Source organism: Bos grunniens, chromosome 15, assembly GCF_055505025.1.
Source record: "Bos grunniens cultivar Pamir isolate PY7600 chromosome 15, Bosgru_T2T1.0, whole genome shotgun sequence".
Classification (NCBI taxonomy): Eukaryota; Metazoa; Chordata; class Mammalia; order Artiodactyla; family Bovidae; genus Bos; species Bos grunniens.
The window spans coordinates 1,535,782-1,551,213 of record NC_141179.1 but is presented as its reverse complement, the minus strand read 5'-3'; the positions used below and the strand labels follow the sequence as shown (position 1 = coordinate 1,551,213).

Sequence of the window (15,432 nt, the reverse complement as noted above, 5' to 3'; positions counted from 1 at the left end):
TGATTTTCTTGAAGAAATCCCTAGTCTTTCCCATTCTGTTGTTCCCCTTTATTTCTTTGCATTGATCGCTGAGGAAGGCTTTCTTACCTCTTCTTGCTATTCTTTGGAACTCTGCATTCAGATGCTTATATCTTTCCTTTTCTCCTTTGCTTTTCGCTTCTCTTCTTTTCACAGCTATTTTTAAGGCCTCCCCAGACAGCCATTTTGCTTTTGCATTTCTTAATAAATACTTAGCAATGAATAAAGCCTCAGGCTCTGTCTATAGTCAACATTCTGTTTCTATTCCTTACCCATGTGGTTACTGTCACTTTGTATCTTTAAATAATTCGGCCATTACCTTCTGATTCTACATCATTGGCTCTGTGTCCTTCATCAAGAAGCATCAGTCAAATATGAAGACAGAAATCAGATTATAACCTCCACAGTGAATGGAAACTCTAGAGAAGCCCCTTCTGCTCTGAAGCTCTTGCTAGAAAAATTTTTTCTTCTTTCCCTGTAGAGTCAGTCACTTCCATGCTGGAGTCAGAGGTTCTGGGTTAAAACTCCAGAGCCAGCGTCTGTTATTTCTTTAATTTTATCTCTTTAAGCATGGACTTCCTACCAGTAAAACTGGGTAATAAGATCTAATGTGGACTGTTTCATAGCCACTTAACTCTGAACAACTGCTTCCTTGCATTATTTAACTTAGTCATCATAACAGTACATATTAGTAGGTATTACTTATTTTTGTCAGCTTTTCTTCTTGTTTTTAAATAATGAGTGAAAAGAAAGCCAACTTAATACATGGATATTTATTATGTATTAGTCTACAGCAAGGTGTGTTCCCAATGACCTTTATTTTGAAGAATGAATTAGTTGATTTTAAAGTTTCAGGTTTTTTTTTTTTTTAGATTTTAAAGAAATAACTAGGAGCATAGCCATGATCCAAGCACTTCTTCAGTTTTGTCTTATTTCTCCTTCTATCTGTATGTAGATAAGGAAGTCACCTGATCATGGATGGCATGCAACATCTCCCCCCCCTCCTCCCACTCATGCACATGGCAGGCATGATCAATAAACTTCTCTTTTCCCTTCCTCAGAACATGGCTGTGGCTTCAGAATTCTTCTCACGATTCACTCCAGGAAACCACTACTATTAACATATGACCAGAGTTGGCAGTTGAGATAACAACTATATCTTATCCCCACCCCAGGTGGATCCCTACCTTTTCTTACATTGAAGCTCTATCTTAAAACATTTAACAATTTATATAAACTTCATTCTTCCTGGTATCCCCCTACCACCTTCAACAAATTTCTAGCTTTGTGTTCAATGAAAAAGCAAGTGCAAGAACATAATTCAATTTTTCACATGCAGGCACCAATTTGTTGATGACTATGATGACTCTCAAAACTGGTCTGAGGCACATTTGTCTTTCTTCTAACTGTAGATTCTACATGCTTACTGTGGTACCATTCACCTTTTCCTTGGAAATTATGTAAAACCAAAGCTTTGTAACTGAGTTTGTCCTCCTGGGGCTTTCACAGAATCCAACCATGAAGAAAATAATATTTGTTTTATTTTTGTTCATTTACATTGCAACTGTTGGAGGCAACTTGCTAATTGTGGTGACCATCAGTAGCAGCCCAGCACTCTGGGGCTCACCCATGTACTTCTTGCTGACTTTTCTGTCCTTCCTGGATGCATGCTTCTCCTCCGTCATTGTCCCAGAGATGATTGTGGACTCTCTCCTTTGGAAGAAAACCATTTCCTTCAAAGGTTGCATGACCCAGCTCTTTGCTGAACACTTCTTTGCTGAGGTGGAGGTGATTTTCCTCAGTGCCATGGCCTTTGACCGCTATGTGGCCATCTGCAAGCCTTTGAACTATTCTTCTATCATGAACCACAGACTCTGTGTCCTGCTGATGGCGGTAGCCTGGACAGGGAGCTTCATTCATTCCATGATACAGATTCTCTTCACTTTCCAGCTGCCCTTCTGTGGCCCCAATGTCATTGATCACTTCATATGTGACTTGTACCCACTGCTGGAGCTTGCCTGCACTGACACTCACATCTTTGGGCTTTTGGTAGTCACCAACAGTGGGTTTTGGAGAAGGCAATGGCACCCCACTCCAGTACTCTTGCCTAGAAAATCCCATGGACAGAGGAGCCTGGTAGGTTGCAGTCCATGGGGTTGCGAAGAGTCGGACACGACTGAGCAACTTCACTTTCACTTTTCACTTTCATGCATTGGAGAAGGAAATGGCAACCCACTCCAGTGTTCTTGCCTAGAGAATCCCAGGGACGGGGGAGCCTGGTGGGCTGCTGTCTATGGGGTCGCACAGAGTTGGACACGACTGAAGTGACTTAGCAGCAGCAACAGTGGATTTATCTGCATCCTAATCTTCTTCTTGTTGCTTGTCTCCTATGGGGTCATCTTGCTGTCTCTGTGAACCCATAGCTCTGAAGGTCAGCAGAAAGCCCTCTCCACCTGCAGATCTCACATTGCTGTTGTGATTTTGTTCTTTATCCCATGCATATTTATCTATGTATGGCCTCCATATTCTTTCTCCTTTGACAAAATGGTAGCCATACTTTACACCATCCTAACTCCCATGTTCAATCCTTTGATTTAAGCTTTCAGGAACAAAGAAGTGAAAAGTTCCATGAGGAAAGTGTGGAATAAGATAATGGTTTCTAATGAAAAATAAAACATTTAAAGTTGAATAAAAAATTAAAATTTTCTAATCAGACAAAAATTTTATATGGATGAGCATTGTTTGACAGGGGTTGACTGTGTGGATCACAATAAATTGTGGAACATTCTGAAAAGATGGGAATACCAGACCACCTGACCTGTCTCTTGAGAAACTTGTGTGCAGATCAGGAAGCAACAGTTACAACTGGACATGGAACAACAGACCGATGCCAAATAGGAAAAGGAGTACGTCAAGGCTGTATACTGTCACCCAGCTTATTTAACTTATATGCAGAGTACATCATAAGAAACACTGGGCTGGAAGAAGCACAAGCTGGAATCAAGATTGCTGGGAGAAGTATCAATAACCCCAGACATGCATATGACACCACCCTTAGGGCAGAACGTGAAGAAGAACTAAAGGGCCTCTTGATGAAAGTTGAGAAGAGCGTGAAAAAGTTGGCTTAAAGCTCAACATTCAGAAAACGAAGATCATGGCATCTGGTCCCATCACTTCATGGCAAATAGATGGGGAAACAGTGGAAACAGTGTCAGACTTTATTTTTTGGGGCTCCAAAATCACTACAGATAGTGATTGCATCCATGAAATTAAAAGATGCTTACTCCTTGGAAGGAAAGTTATGACCAACCTAGATAGCATATTAAAAAGCAGAGACATCACTTTGTCAACAAAGGTCCATCTAGTCAAGGCTATGGTTTTTCCAGTGGTCATGTATGGATGTGAGAGTTGGACTGTGAAGAAAGCTGAGTGCCAAAGGATTGATGCTTTTGAACTGTGGAGTTGGAGAAGACTCTTGAGAGTCCCTTGGACTGCAAGGAGGTCAAACCAGTCCATTCTAAAGGAGATCAGTCCTGGGTGTTCATTGGTAGGACTGATGTTGAAGCTGAAACTCCAATATTTTGGCCACCTGATGCGAAGAGCTCACTCATTTGAAAAGACCCCAATGCTGGGAAAGATTGAGAGCAGGAGTAGAAGGGGATGACAGAGGATGAGATAGCTAGATGGCATCACTGACTTGATGGACATGGGTTTGGGTGGACTCCAGGAGTTGGTGATGGACAGGGAGGCCTGGCATGCTGCAGTTCATGGGGTCACAAAGAGTCGGACATGACTGAGTGACTGAACTGACCTAAACTGTAAGTAATGTAATAATATTATAAAAAATAGCATAAGTTCTAGGAAATAATTTAGTTTTCATTTTAGGTCACTTATGAACTCTGATTTGGCAATTCAGTATCCTCAAATGAACTAAGAAGACTTAGAATCTATAAGTAAAAAAAGAATGAAAAAAATTACTGTCACTTCTTGCCACTCATTTGATATTTTGGGAAATATTTCTGGAGGGAAGACAAAATTGTCTTAGGGATTAGGTTTTGCATATATAAATATAAATACATATATATATCAAGGAACTTTTTGCCCAACCTAATGTATCTGCTGTACAACTGAAAATAACAAAACTTTGTAAATCAACACTATTTTAAAAATAAATAAATAAACAATAGAAAGAAAAACATTAACATATTAATTTTCAGATTTGCCAAAGAACTCTAATTATTGCTGACATTAGCCCTTTGATATTGATGATAACTATAATTCACACTTTCAAAGTGAAAGTGATGTTGCTCAGTCATGTTCAACTCTTTTGTGACCCCATGGACTGTTGCCTACCAGGCTCCTCTGTCCATAGGCTTTTCCAGGCAAGGGTACTGGTGTGGCTTGCCATTTCTTTCTCCAGGGGATCTTCCCAACACAGGGATTGAACCCTGCTCTCCCGCATTGCAAGCAGATGCTTTACCATCTGAGCCACCAGGGAAACCAGTTCACAAGTTGATATAACACAAACAAGAGTAGTTAACCACACATATTTCATCTACGGGCTTTCAGCTGTCTTCAAAGACTTCCAGGCCTCTAGAAGAGATGGGCTTAGGAAAGTTTATGTGGAAGAGAACAGAATTACCTCAAATCAAGTCATATGAGTTGAAGTTTGACTAATTGTCCCCAAGGCTTGATTTTGCCCTTGGACTGTTTGAGCTAGATAGCTCATTGCATATCACTTGGGACTGGTTTGGAAGAAATAGTTTCCTTGGAGCTCCTGAGGCTTAAAGCCTACCTTAAGCATTTGCAAACTCTTGTGTGAATTTCTATAAATATCCAGTACAGTAAAAAGAAAACACTTAGCCTCATGATTTTTCACACATACACAAAAAGAAAACAGCAAGAGAGAGAGAGATACAGTGGGAAGAAAGCTGGCCGCAGACGCATTTATGTCTCAGAGTTCAGGAATAGTTTACTCCAATTAAATTTCCAAGAATGGAATTAAGAAATTCACTCCATTTTCAGAGCATTCTCTCTGCTCCAATACAGACCTTGCTGTTCTGTCTGACCCAGTGTTACCAGGAAGGAGCTGTGTGGATTATGGCTACATGAAGAGTTCCCTTTCTCCATAAACTCTTTACATCCCATCATCACTTGTGATAGAAGGCAATGATAAATCTCAATGAAGTATAGTTTGTGTGTTGTATTCAAGCTACACATAATTCACCTTATAAGTAAATGAAAGTTGAATATATGAAAAATATACTCTACTGGAAGTCATCTGTTTTGTTGTAAGGAAAGAGGTAAGTTTCTCAATCTGTCAGAAATTTTTTCTTCTGTGCTGTGCTTAGTCTCAGTTATGTCTGACTCTTTGTGACCCCATGGACTGTAGCCTGCCAGGGTCCTATGTCAATGAGATTTTCCAGGTGACAATACTGGATGGTGTTGCACTCTTCCAAGGGATCTTCCCAACCCAGGGATTGAGCCCAGGTCTCCTGTATTGCAGACGGGTTCTTTACCATCTGAGCCCTAAACACTGATCTCTTGGAATCTATACTCAGTGTGTCTTCTAACAAATGACAGAGCTCCTGGAGAGTGTTTCTACCAATGAAGAGTTATGGTGGTTCAGGCTTCCTAGGCCTTCCTTGGGCTCAGCACATGGCTGAACTACTTCTCAAAGGCACCTCTGCTCACAGAGGACACAACACACGGAATGAAGGCCAGCTTGGCAGAAGTTTCTCCCTTGGGGAGCTCCTGGTTCAAAGTCTATGGTCAGAGCTGATGATTCTGGGACAGAGTATGAAATTGGGCTCCACTTTCTACACACCTGGATTTTCAGGATCCTTGACAATCCTTGGGACGACACACAACAACAGTCTCTCTTTAATTGGGGTGAACGATGGCATGGTTGTTCAGGAAGAAAGAAGCTGAACTGTGGGATGAAATCTCAGATAAAATGACTTTCTCTAAGATGTTTGTTTTCCTTCCCACTCTATATCTTTCTATATCCCATCCCCAACTCTTCTTTCCCTGGAACCTGCTCACTCCTCTCTCCTGTTCTGACTGCTTTAGTCTGCTTCTTTCCTCCTCCTCACTATTATCCAGTTGGATCTTTATTCATTTATTTATTTTGCTTTAATATTAACCTCAGCATGCAGTTTAATGCACTTGGTTTTGGAGTCAGGACAGAAATTTAAGATATCAGTTGCTATCCTTCTCTCATGACTCATGATTTCTTTTTTCTAAGATGCAATCTATGTGATGATTAGAATTTGATATTTTATATGAGATGTAGGGTGAATGCTGAGAGAGAGGCTATGTAGTAACATCCCTTTCTAGTTCTAGCCTAAGTGTTTTAATTAAAACACTCTGTATCACAGATCATGCTTTGTAACTAAAAATGGATGAATCACATGGCCAGTCCAGTTACCTTGCAAAAAACGTGTATGTCAAATGAAATAGGACAAGCAAAAACTTGTTTGAATGATAAGATTAGGGAAAAAGAATAATATTTAATCCTGAATTGCCTTATTCAATCATACACACACACGCACACACACACACACACACACACACACATTTGGAACATAGGAGATAGAGGCAGATGGTTATTTAACTTAGGAAGAATGGAAAAAATTTGGCACCAAATATATTTGAATCAGTTAACAGTTCAGTAGGTAAAAGTAAAATGTAAGGATCAAGGAAGGAAAAAGACCTTCTACTACCATGATGCCCTCCCAAATCAAAGAGGCAGGGTGGTCCAGAAAAGTTTGGAGATAATGGTTGAATGCAATAATAAAATTCTCAAGTAGTATTGATTTAAACTAATGCATACATTCTTCAATGATGCTTTCCCGGTTTTATTTCCCAAACCTTCTCTTTTCTTACTTAAAATAAAATAGAATTAGTTGAACTGGATGTCATGTTTGTCTGTTATCTACCCAAAATTTGTCTCTTAAAACGTTTGGATTTAATGAGAGTGCAGTTTTTAATGATGGGAGCATCTATTTTTCCTAAGCAATGCATGTTCCCTTTCTAAAAATATTTAATCACTCTTCTATCCTAACTCCTCTTCTCACAGCAAAGAGCTCCCTTTCTTTTGTTTTTATCCCCTACTGGAAACCTAATGTATTAAAATTAAATAATCATTGATTTATTTTCTTTTTTAAATAATCAACAGAGAAAATTGCAACTTCTAATCAGAGTTTATAATTATTGTGACATTTCCAATTTCTCATAGTGAACTAATAGTATTTTAGCTCAACTGCAAGGGAAACCTAATTGTATTTAGATGTATAACTTTAATAGAGTTAAATAGTTTGATTTACTGACACTGATATATTTACCTTACTTAGGGAAACCCTTTATAAACTTTTTGAATATTTAATTTTCAGACAACTTTGTTGGAAATTGCAGTTTAACTAAACTAAAGACATAATTTCACTTATTTTCCATGTTTAAATCTTTAACAACCAATCAACTTATTTTATAGGATCTTTCTGATATAGAGTGATATTTGGCAAAACTAATACAATATTGTAAAATTTAAAAATAAAATAAAATTAAAAATAAATAAATAAATAAACCTAATAAAGTAAAATAAAATAAAATTCACTTGGTGTTATTGCAGAGTTATGTGTAGTTTTTTAATGATTAAAATTCTTACGTAGAGAAAAGGTATCCCTCCAACGTCATTATGAGGAGGTTGAGAACGTCTTTTCATGCTCTATAAGTTGACTCCAGATATGAGTAGGTTCTCAGTACACATTTGATGACTGAGTTGATGGAGTTATTGAATCACTAAAGAATTGATGATTAATCAGAGAGAGGAAGTGTACATCAAAATTCACGTTAAAATGTGTTTCATTTGACATTAAAATTTAAAGGCATGATTGACTAAAACGGAAACAGGAGTTTAAAATTGATAGAGTTTATTGCATAATGTTGGGGGAAAAAAGCTCAAAACTTAAAGATATCAAAAATTAAATAGACATCACATACGAAATTCAAAACAAATGAAATAGAAGAAATTAAAATATACAAAAGTGTTATTCTCTATTGCTAATCAAAATATATAATGCTGTAAAAGTGCTGCACTCAATATGCCAGCAAATTTGGAAAACTCAGCCATGGCTACAGGACTGGAAAAGGTCAGTTTTCATTCCAATCCCAAAGACAGGCAATGCCAAAGAATGCTCAAAGTACCGCACTATTGCACTCATCTCACACGCTAGTAAAGTAATGCTCAAATTGTCCAAGCCAGGCTTCAGCAATAGGTGAACCGTGAACTTCCTGATGTGCAAGTTGGTTTTAGAAAAGGCAGAGGAACCAGAGATCAAATTGCCAACATCTGCTGGATCATGGAAAAAGCAAGAGAGTTCCAGAAAAACATCTATTTCTGCTTTATTGACTATGCCAAAGCCTTTGACTGTGTGGATCACAATAAACTGTGGAAAATTCTGAAAGAGATGGGAATACCAGACCACCTGATCTTCCTCTTGAGAAATTTGTATGCAGGTCAGGAAGCAACAGTTAGAACTGGACATGGAACAACTGACTGGTTCCAAATAGGAAAAGGAGTACATCAAGGCTGTATAGTGTCACCCTGTTTATTTAACTTATATGCAGAGACATTACTTTGCCAACAAAGGTCACCCTGCTTACTTAACTTTTATGCAGAGTACATCATGAGAAACGCTGGTCTGGAAGAAGCACAAGCTGGAATCAATATTGCTGGGAGAAATATCAATAACCTCAGATATGCAAATGGCACCACCCTTATGGCAGAAAGTGAAGAGGAACTAAAAAGCCTCTTAATGAAAGTGAAAGAGGAGAGTGAAAAAGTTGGCTTAAAGCTCAACATTCAGAAAACGAAGATCATGGCATCTGGTCCCATCAGTTCATGGAAAATAGATGGGAACAGTGGAAACAGTGCCAGGCTTCATTTTTCTCGACTCCAAAATCACTGCAGATGGTGATAGCAGCTATGAAAGTAAAAGATATTTACTCCTTGGAAGGAAAGTTATGACCAACCTAGATAGCATATTCAAAAGCAGAGATACCACTTTGTCAACAAAGGTCCGTCTAGTCAAGGCTATGGTTTTTCCAGTGGTCATATATGGATGTGAGAGTTGGACTGTGAAGAAAGCTGAGTGCCAAAGAATTGATGCTTTTGAACTGTGGTGTTGGAGAAGACTCTTGAGAGTCCCTTGGACTGCAAGGAGGTCCAGCCAGTCCATTCTAAAGGAGATCAGTCCTGGATGTTCATTGGGAGGACTGATGCTAAAGCTGAAACTCCAATACTTTGGCCACCTCATGCAAAGAGTTGACTCATTGGAAAAGATTCTGATGCTGGGAGGGATTGGGGGCAGGAGAAGAAGGCGATGACAGAGGATGAGATGGCTGGATGCTATCACTGACTCGGTGGACTTGAGTTTGAGTGAACTCCGGGAGTTGGTGATGGACAGGGAGGCCTGGCATAGTGAGATTCATGGGGTTGCAGAGTCGGACACAACTGAGTGACTGAACTGAACTCAACTGAGGGTACATGAGTGGAGCTCTTGGTAACTGAAATGGAAGCTGTCCCATTAGGACAGAATAGGAAGTGAGGAGAGCTCTGTGGGCAGAATATTCCATTTGACAATCTTGTCTGGGATTAATTAGCATCATGGTTTGATGTGATTCTGGATTAAGTGAACTAAATGGCTTATTTAGCAAATCCTTCAGGGTTGGGTGGGAAGGGTGAGACATTTTTCCTTCAAAGCCTTGGCAAAGAACTTTTCATGAGTAATAAATATTTGTTGGAGGAAGAAGAAATGTTTAATTCATGTGATCTGCCAGGGAATGATTTGGGGTAATGGATATAGCTATTTAGAGATAGTTTTATCACAGAATAGTGAGAATATTTCCTATTTATTCTAGAAATTTCTAAGAGCAGAGTAAGAAAATTTCTGCTAGTATTACAGACCCTTTTGAGGAGTCTAACTCAAAAGAGTCTAACCTTTCTAGGAAGGGTTGGTATCTATGGTGTATCTTCTCTCCCATAGGTCCTGAGACAGAAAGCAGAGTGGATCTATTTGGAGTACAATTTACATGTTGCAAATACTGAGCATGATTTGTCTTCAAAGTAAATAAGAATTGAAGGAGCAAGAGCTCATAGGTTTTTTTTTTTTTTTTCTCTCCACAAAGAAAAAAGATAAGTTTTCAAGCCCAACTGAACAATTTCCTTTTTCTTGCCTCCCAGTCAAGATTGGGTTTTAGGTCAGTTGCCTCTACCCAATTCTGTCTCCTGAGAAACCTCAAGTTCAAGAAACACATTTCCCTTGGAGATGAGAGGATTCTAATATTTGGGGGAGCCTCTTCTTTCATTGGTCTCTGCTTAATGCAACACTGGTCCAGGCCCAATTCTTTTCCAAAAAGGGGTATTGAAGGGAGCAGAGGCACAGTATTCTATACTTACACATTTCTTATTTACAAGGCATAGGGATAGGAAAAGGACACAGACACAGATTAATGATATGCAGTGGATATGCACTGATACTGGTGATGTTGTGATACTTATTGTCCTAATTATTATACTAACATTTTCTGTCCAGGACACACCATTGCCCCTACTTACAGCCCCAAATTGCATTCTGTTTCTGGGATTGGAGTAAGAGATAATATGAGGGCTGGAGAAGAGAAAGATAACTCTCTAATGAAACCCTGGGATAAACTACTCTTTATCCCTAACATGGATCTTCGCTCTTGTGTCTCATCCCTGTCTCATCCCCTGGTTCTTCTTCCTTTTCTGGCTGTTTCCCACAATCAGATTTTCCCCTTTTGCTCTGATTCCTGCCACCATTCTCTAATCTCTCTATCCCTTACTCCTCGCTATTATTTTTCAGATATACATCTAAAATGTTGATTTCTTTGACCCATCCTGAAGTTTCACCCATTGACTAGTCAGAGCATGCACTGAACATGTCAGAGGTTTACTCCTTTATCTGCTTGTGATTTTCAGGCTTTATGCTAGCTCCTTCTGGATGGCTGGAGACTGATATTTTATGCAACAGTGTGGAGCAGAGTCAGCAAGAATTGCCATAGAACACAAATGCTTCAGTTCCAGTCCTGGTTCCTCTCTGACTATTTTCTGCTAAATCCTGCCTCCCAGCTTAACTTGAAGTAAACAAAATAGAACAATAACTTGTATGACAGTTTCTAGGTCCATCCACATCTCTGCAAATGGCACAATTTTGATCCTTTTATGGCTGAGTAATATTCCATTGTGTATGTGCCACATCTTTATGCATTCCTCTGCTGATGGAGGCTGCTTCCATGTCCTGACTGCAGTAAAAAGTGCCGCAATACACATTGGGGTGCATGTATCTTTTGCAATTATGGTTTTCATGTATAGGAGGAAATAATACATTGTAAAACAACTCTGCTCCAATAAAAATTAAAAAAATAAAACACACACACGACTGAACATACCTTATGAGATGGAAAAATCAAATGAACAAAAAATATTAAAACAAACCTTAAAGGATTGCACAATTCATAAATACGCACACACACAACACACACACACACACACGGAAACATGCCCTTTAAAATGGATAGCCATTAGCAAGCACATTATTTGACAGTGCCAGGCTTGGCTGCTGCATGCAGAAGCACTGGCACTGAGTTAGAGGACTCTGAGAGCCACAGTGAGTATTTCAGCCATTGTTCTTGAAAACTATAGTAATCATTTTATTGCATTTATGATGTGTCATATCTTTAAAATGTTCACTTTCCCTTTTCTTTCTTTCTTACTTTGGCCTTGTCTAATGGCATGCAGGATCTTAGTTCCCTGATCAGGGAATGAACCTGTGCTTCATGCACTAGGAGTATGGAGTCTTAACCACTAGACCACCATTGGTAATACTGATGTTTATGAAATATCTGCCTGACTTTATAGTATGTAGGAGCTAATAATTCTTACAATCAAAACACACAGAAAGATCTCACTCAAACTGTTACTTTCCATCCCCTAAATTTTTGTGCAAGATAGTTTATTTAGAATTTAATGAAAATGAAGTACTCTGTGAAAAGACTTACTGTGTTCTATGTTTTAGAAATATAAAAATGATCATGTTTTAGGGCAGTGAACATATTCTCTATAATATTATAGTAATACATACATATCATTGCACATTTATTCAAATCCATAGAATGTACACCACCAAGAGTGAGCCCTGTGCTAAACCATGGACTTCAGGTGATTGCAATGTGTCAGTGTAAATTCATCAGTAAAATGCACCACTCCGGTGGGATAGTTGATAATGGGGTGGAGGTTATATATGCGTTAGGGCAGGGACTGTATGGGAAATCTCTGAACCTTTCTCTTAATTTTATTGTGAACCTAAAGCTGCTATAAAAAATAAAGCCTTAAAAATAATAACAATGACAGCACATGATCTTATTAAATATAACAAGATATATTTAATTTTGCTATTTTGCATGACACTAATCAAAAATGAGCATTTAAGATCCTTCTGTAAGAAGTGAAAGTCACTCAGTCATGTCCGACTCTTTGCAACCCATGGACTATACAGACCATGGAAATTTGCAGGCCAGAATACTGGAGTGGGTAGCTATTTCCTTCTCCAGGGAAGGAAATAAGAAATCCAAAGTCACCAATGAATCATATCTGGGGTCACTGAAGGTCCAGACTTTATTTAGTTGGGACCACGTTGGATCAACTTGTATGCTTCCCACTTAGTTTCTTAGTATAGGGGATAGAAAGACATATCTCCCCTGGAAGCTGAATATCTTCAAGAAGATAGACTTTTCATTGCATATGAGCTTAAAGTTCAATTGAAATTTTTTTCTAATGACAATTTTGTTAAACAACTTAGTTATTTCTGTTCTTCAGTTCAGTTCAGTTGCTGAGTTGTGTCCGACTCTTTGTGACCCCATGAATCCCAGCAAGCCAGGCCTCCCTGTCCATCACCAACTCCCAGAGTCCACTCAAACACATGTCCATCGAGTCGGTAATGTCATCAAGCCATCTCATCCTATGTCGTCCCCTTCTCCTCCTGCCCCCATCCCTCCCAGCATCAGAGTCTTTTCCAATGAGTCAACTCTTCTCATGAGGTGGCCAAAGTATTGGAGTTTCAGGTTTAGCATCAGTCCTTCCAATGAACACCCAGGACTGATCTCCTTTAGAATGGATTGGTTGATCTCCTTGCAGTCCAAGGGACTCTCAAGAGTCTTCTCCAACACCACAGTTCAAAAGCATCAATTCTTTAGCACTCAGCTTTCTTCACAGTCCAGCTCTCACATCCACACATGACCACAGGAAAAACCATAGCCTTGACTAGACTGACCTTTGCTGGCAAAGCAATGTCTCTGCTTTTTAATATGCTAAGTTGGTCATAACTTTACTTCCAAGGAGTAAGCATCTTTTAATTTCATGGCTGCAGTCACCATCTATAGTGATTTTGGAGCCCAGAAAAATAAAGTCTGCAACTGTTTCCACTGTTTCCCCATCTACTTCCCATGAAGTGATGGGACCAGATGCCAGGATCTTCATTTTCTGAATGCTGAGCTTTAAGCCAGCTTTTTCACTCTCCTCTTTCACTTTCATCAAGAGGCTTTTTAGTTCCTCTTCACTTTCTGCCATAAGGGTGGTGTCATCTGCATATCTAAGGTTATTGATATTTCTCCTGGCAATCTTGATTCCAGCTTGTGCTTCTTCCAGCCCATCGGAATGAAGCAGGGAAAAGGCTAATAGAGTTTTGCCAAGAGAATGCACTGGTCATAGAAAACAGACTCTTCGAACTACACAAGAGAAGACTCTACACATGGATATCACCAGATGGTCAACACTGAAATCAGATTGATTATATTCTTTACAGCCAAAGATGGAGAAGCTCTATACAGTCAACAAAAAGAAGACCAGGAGCTGGCTGTGGCCCGGATCATGAACTCCTTATTGCCAAATTCAGACTTAAATTGAAGAAAGTAGGGAAAACCACTAGACCATTCAGGTATGACCTAAATCAAATCCCTTATGATTATACAGTGGAAGTGAGAAATGGATCTAAGGGACTAGATCTGATAGACAGAGTGCCTGATGAACTATGGACGGACGTTCGTGACATTGTACAGGAGACAGGGATCAAGACCATTCCCATGGAAAAGAAATGCAAAAAAGCAAAATGGCTGTCTGGGGAGACCTTACAAATAGCTGTGAAAAGAAGAGAAGCAAAAAGCAAAGGAGAAAAGGAAAGACATAAGCATCTGAATGTAGAGTTCCAAAGAATAGCAAGGAGAGATAAGAAAGCCTTCCTCAGTGATCAATGCAAAGAAATAGAGGGGAACAACAGAATGGGAAAGACCAGAGATCTCTTCAAGAAAATTAGAGATACCAAGGGAACATTTCATGCAGAGATGGGCTCGATAAAGGACAGAAATGGTATGGACCTACCAGAAGCAGAAGATATTAAGAAGAGGTGACAAGAATACACAGAAGAACTGTACAAAAAAGGTCATCAAGACCCAGATAATCACGATGGTGTGATCACTCACCTAGAGCCAGACATCCTGGAATGTGAAGTCAAGTGGGCCTTAGAAAGCATCACTATGAACAAAGCTAGTGGAGGTGATGGAATTCCAGTTGAGCTATTTCAAATTCTGAAAGATGATTCTGTGCAAATCTTGCACTCAAAAATTCTGTTCTTAGGTAACAAATAAATCATAATAAAAGCTGTCTACATCATTTTAGGCCTCTACATTTTATATATCCCTACAAAAACATAATCAAACAATATACTCTTGCTTTCATGGCCTCTGGCTAGGTAGAAAACCTAGTTTTCAAAGTTTTTCTACTATGCCTTTGTTATTGTTCAGTCACTATGTCATGTCTGACTCTTTACCACTCCATGGACTGCAGCATATCAGGCTTCTCTTCCCTCCATGATCTCCTGGAGTTTGTTCAAATTCATGTCCATTAAGTTGGTGATGCTATCTAACCATCTTGTCCTCTGCCAACCCCTTCTCCTTTTGCTTTCAATATTTCCCAGCATCAGAATAATCCAACTAAGCTAGAAGTTTCAGTTTGATTTTCTTTTTATTCGCTTGATAAAGCATTTGCCTTATCATGTCCATTTGGAGAAGGAAACAGCAACCCACTCCAGTACTCTTGCCTGGAAAATCCCATGGATGGAGGAGCCTGGTAGGCTACAGTCCGTGGAGTCATGAAGAGTTGGACATGACTGAGCGACTTCAGTTTCAGTTTCATTTTCAGTTTCACTTTCATGCATTGGAGAAGGAAATGGCAACCCACTCCAGTGTTATTGCCTGGAGAATCCCAGGGACGAGGGAGCCTGGTGGACTGCCATCTATGGGGTCGCACAGAGTCGGACACAATTGAACGACTGAGGTGAC

At 39.3% G+C, this 15,432-nt stretch overlaps 1 long non-coding RNA gene and 1 pseudogene across 1 annotated transcript in view; one reads left to right on the top strand and one right to left on the bottom strand.

Moving 5' to 3' along the window:
- The window catches only part of LOC147357241 (uncharacterized), a 79,531-nt gene that overhangs the window by 5,935 nt on the left and 58,164 nt on the right, over nucleotides 1-15,432 (bottom strand). The gene's annotated exons all lie outside the window — the stretch shown is intronic.
- LOC147357245 (olfactory receptor 4C15-like) lies at nucleotides 1,372-2,691 on the top strand (annotated as a pseudogene).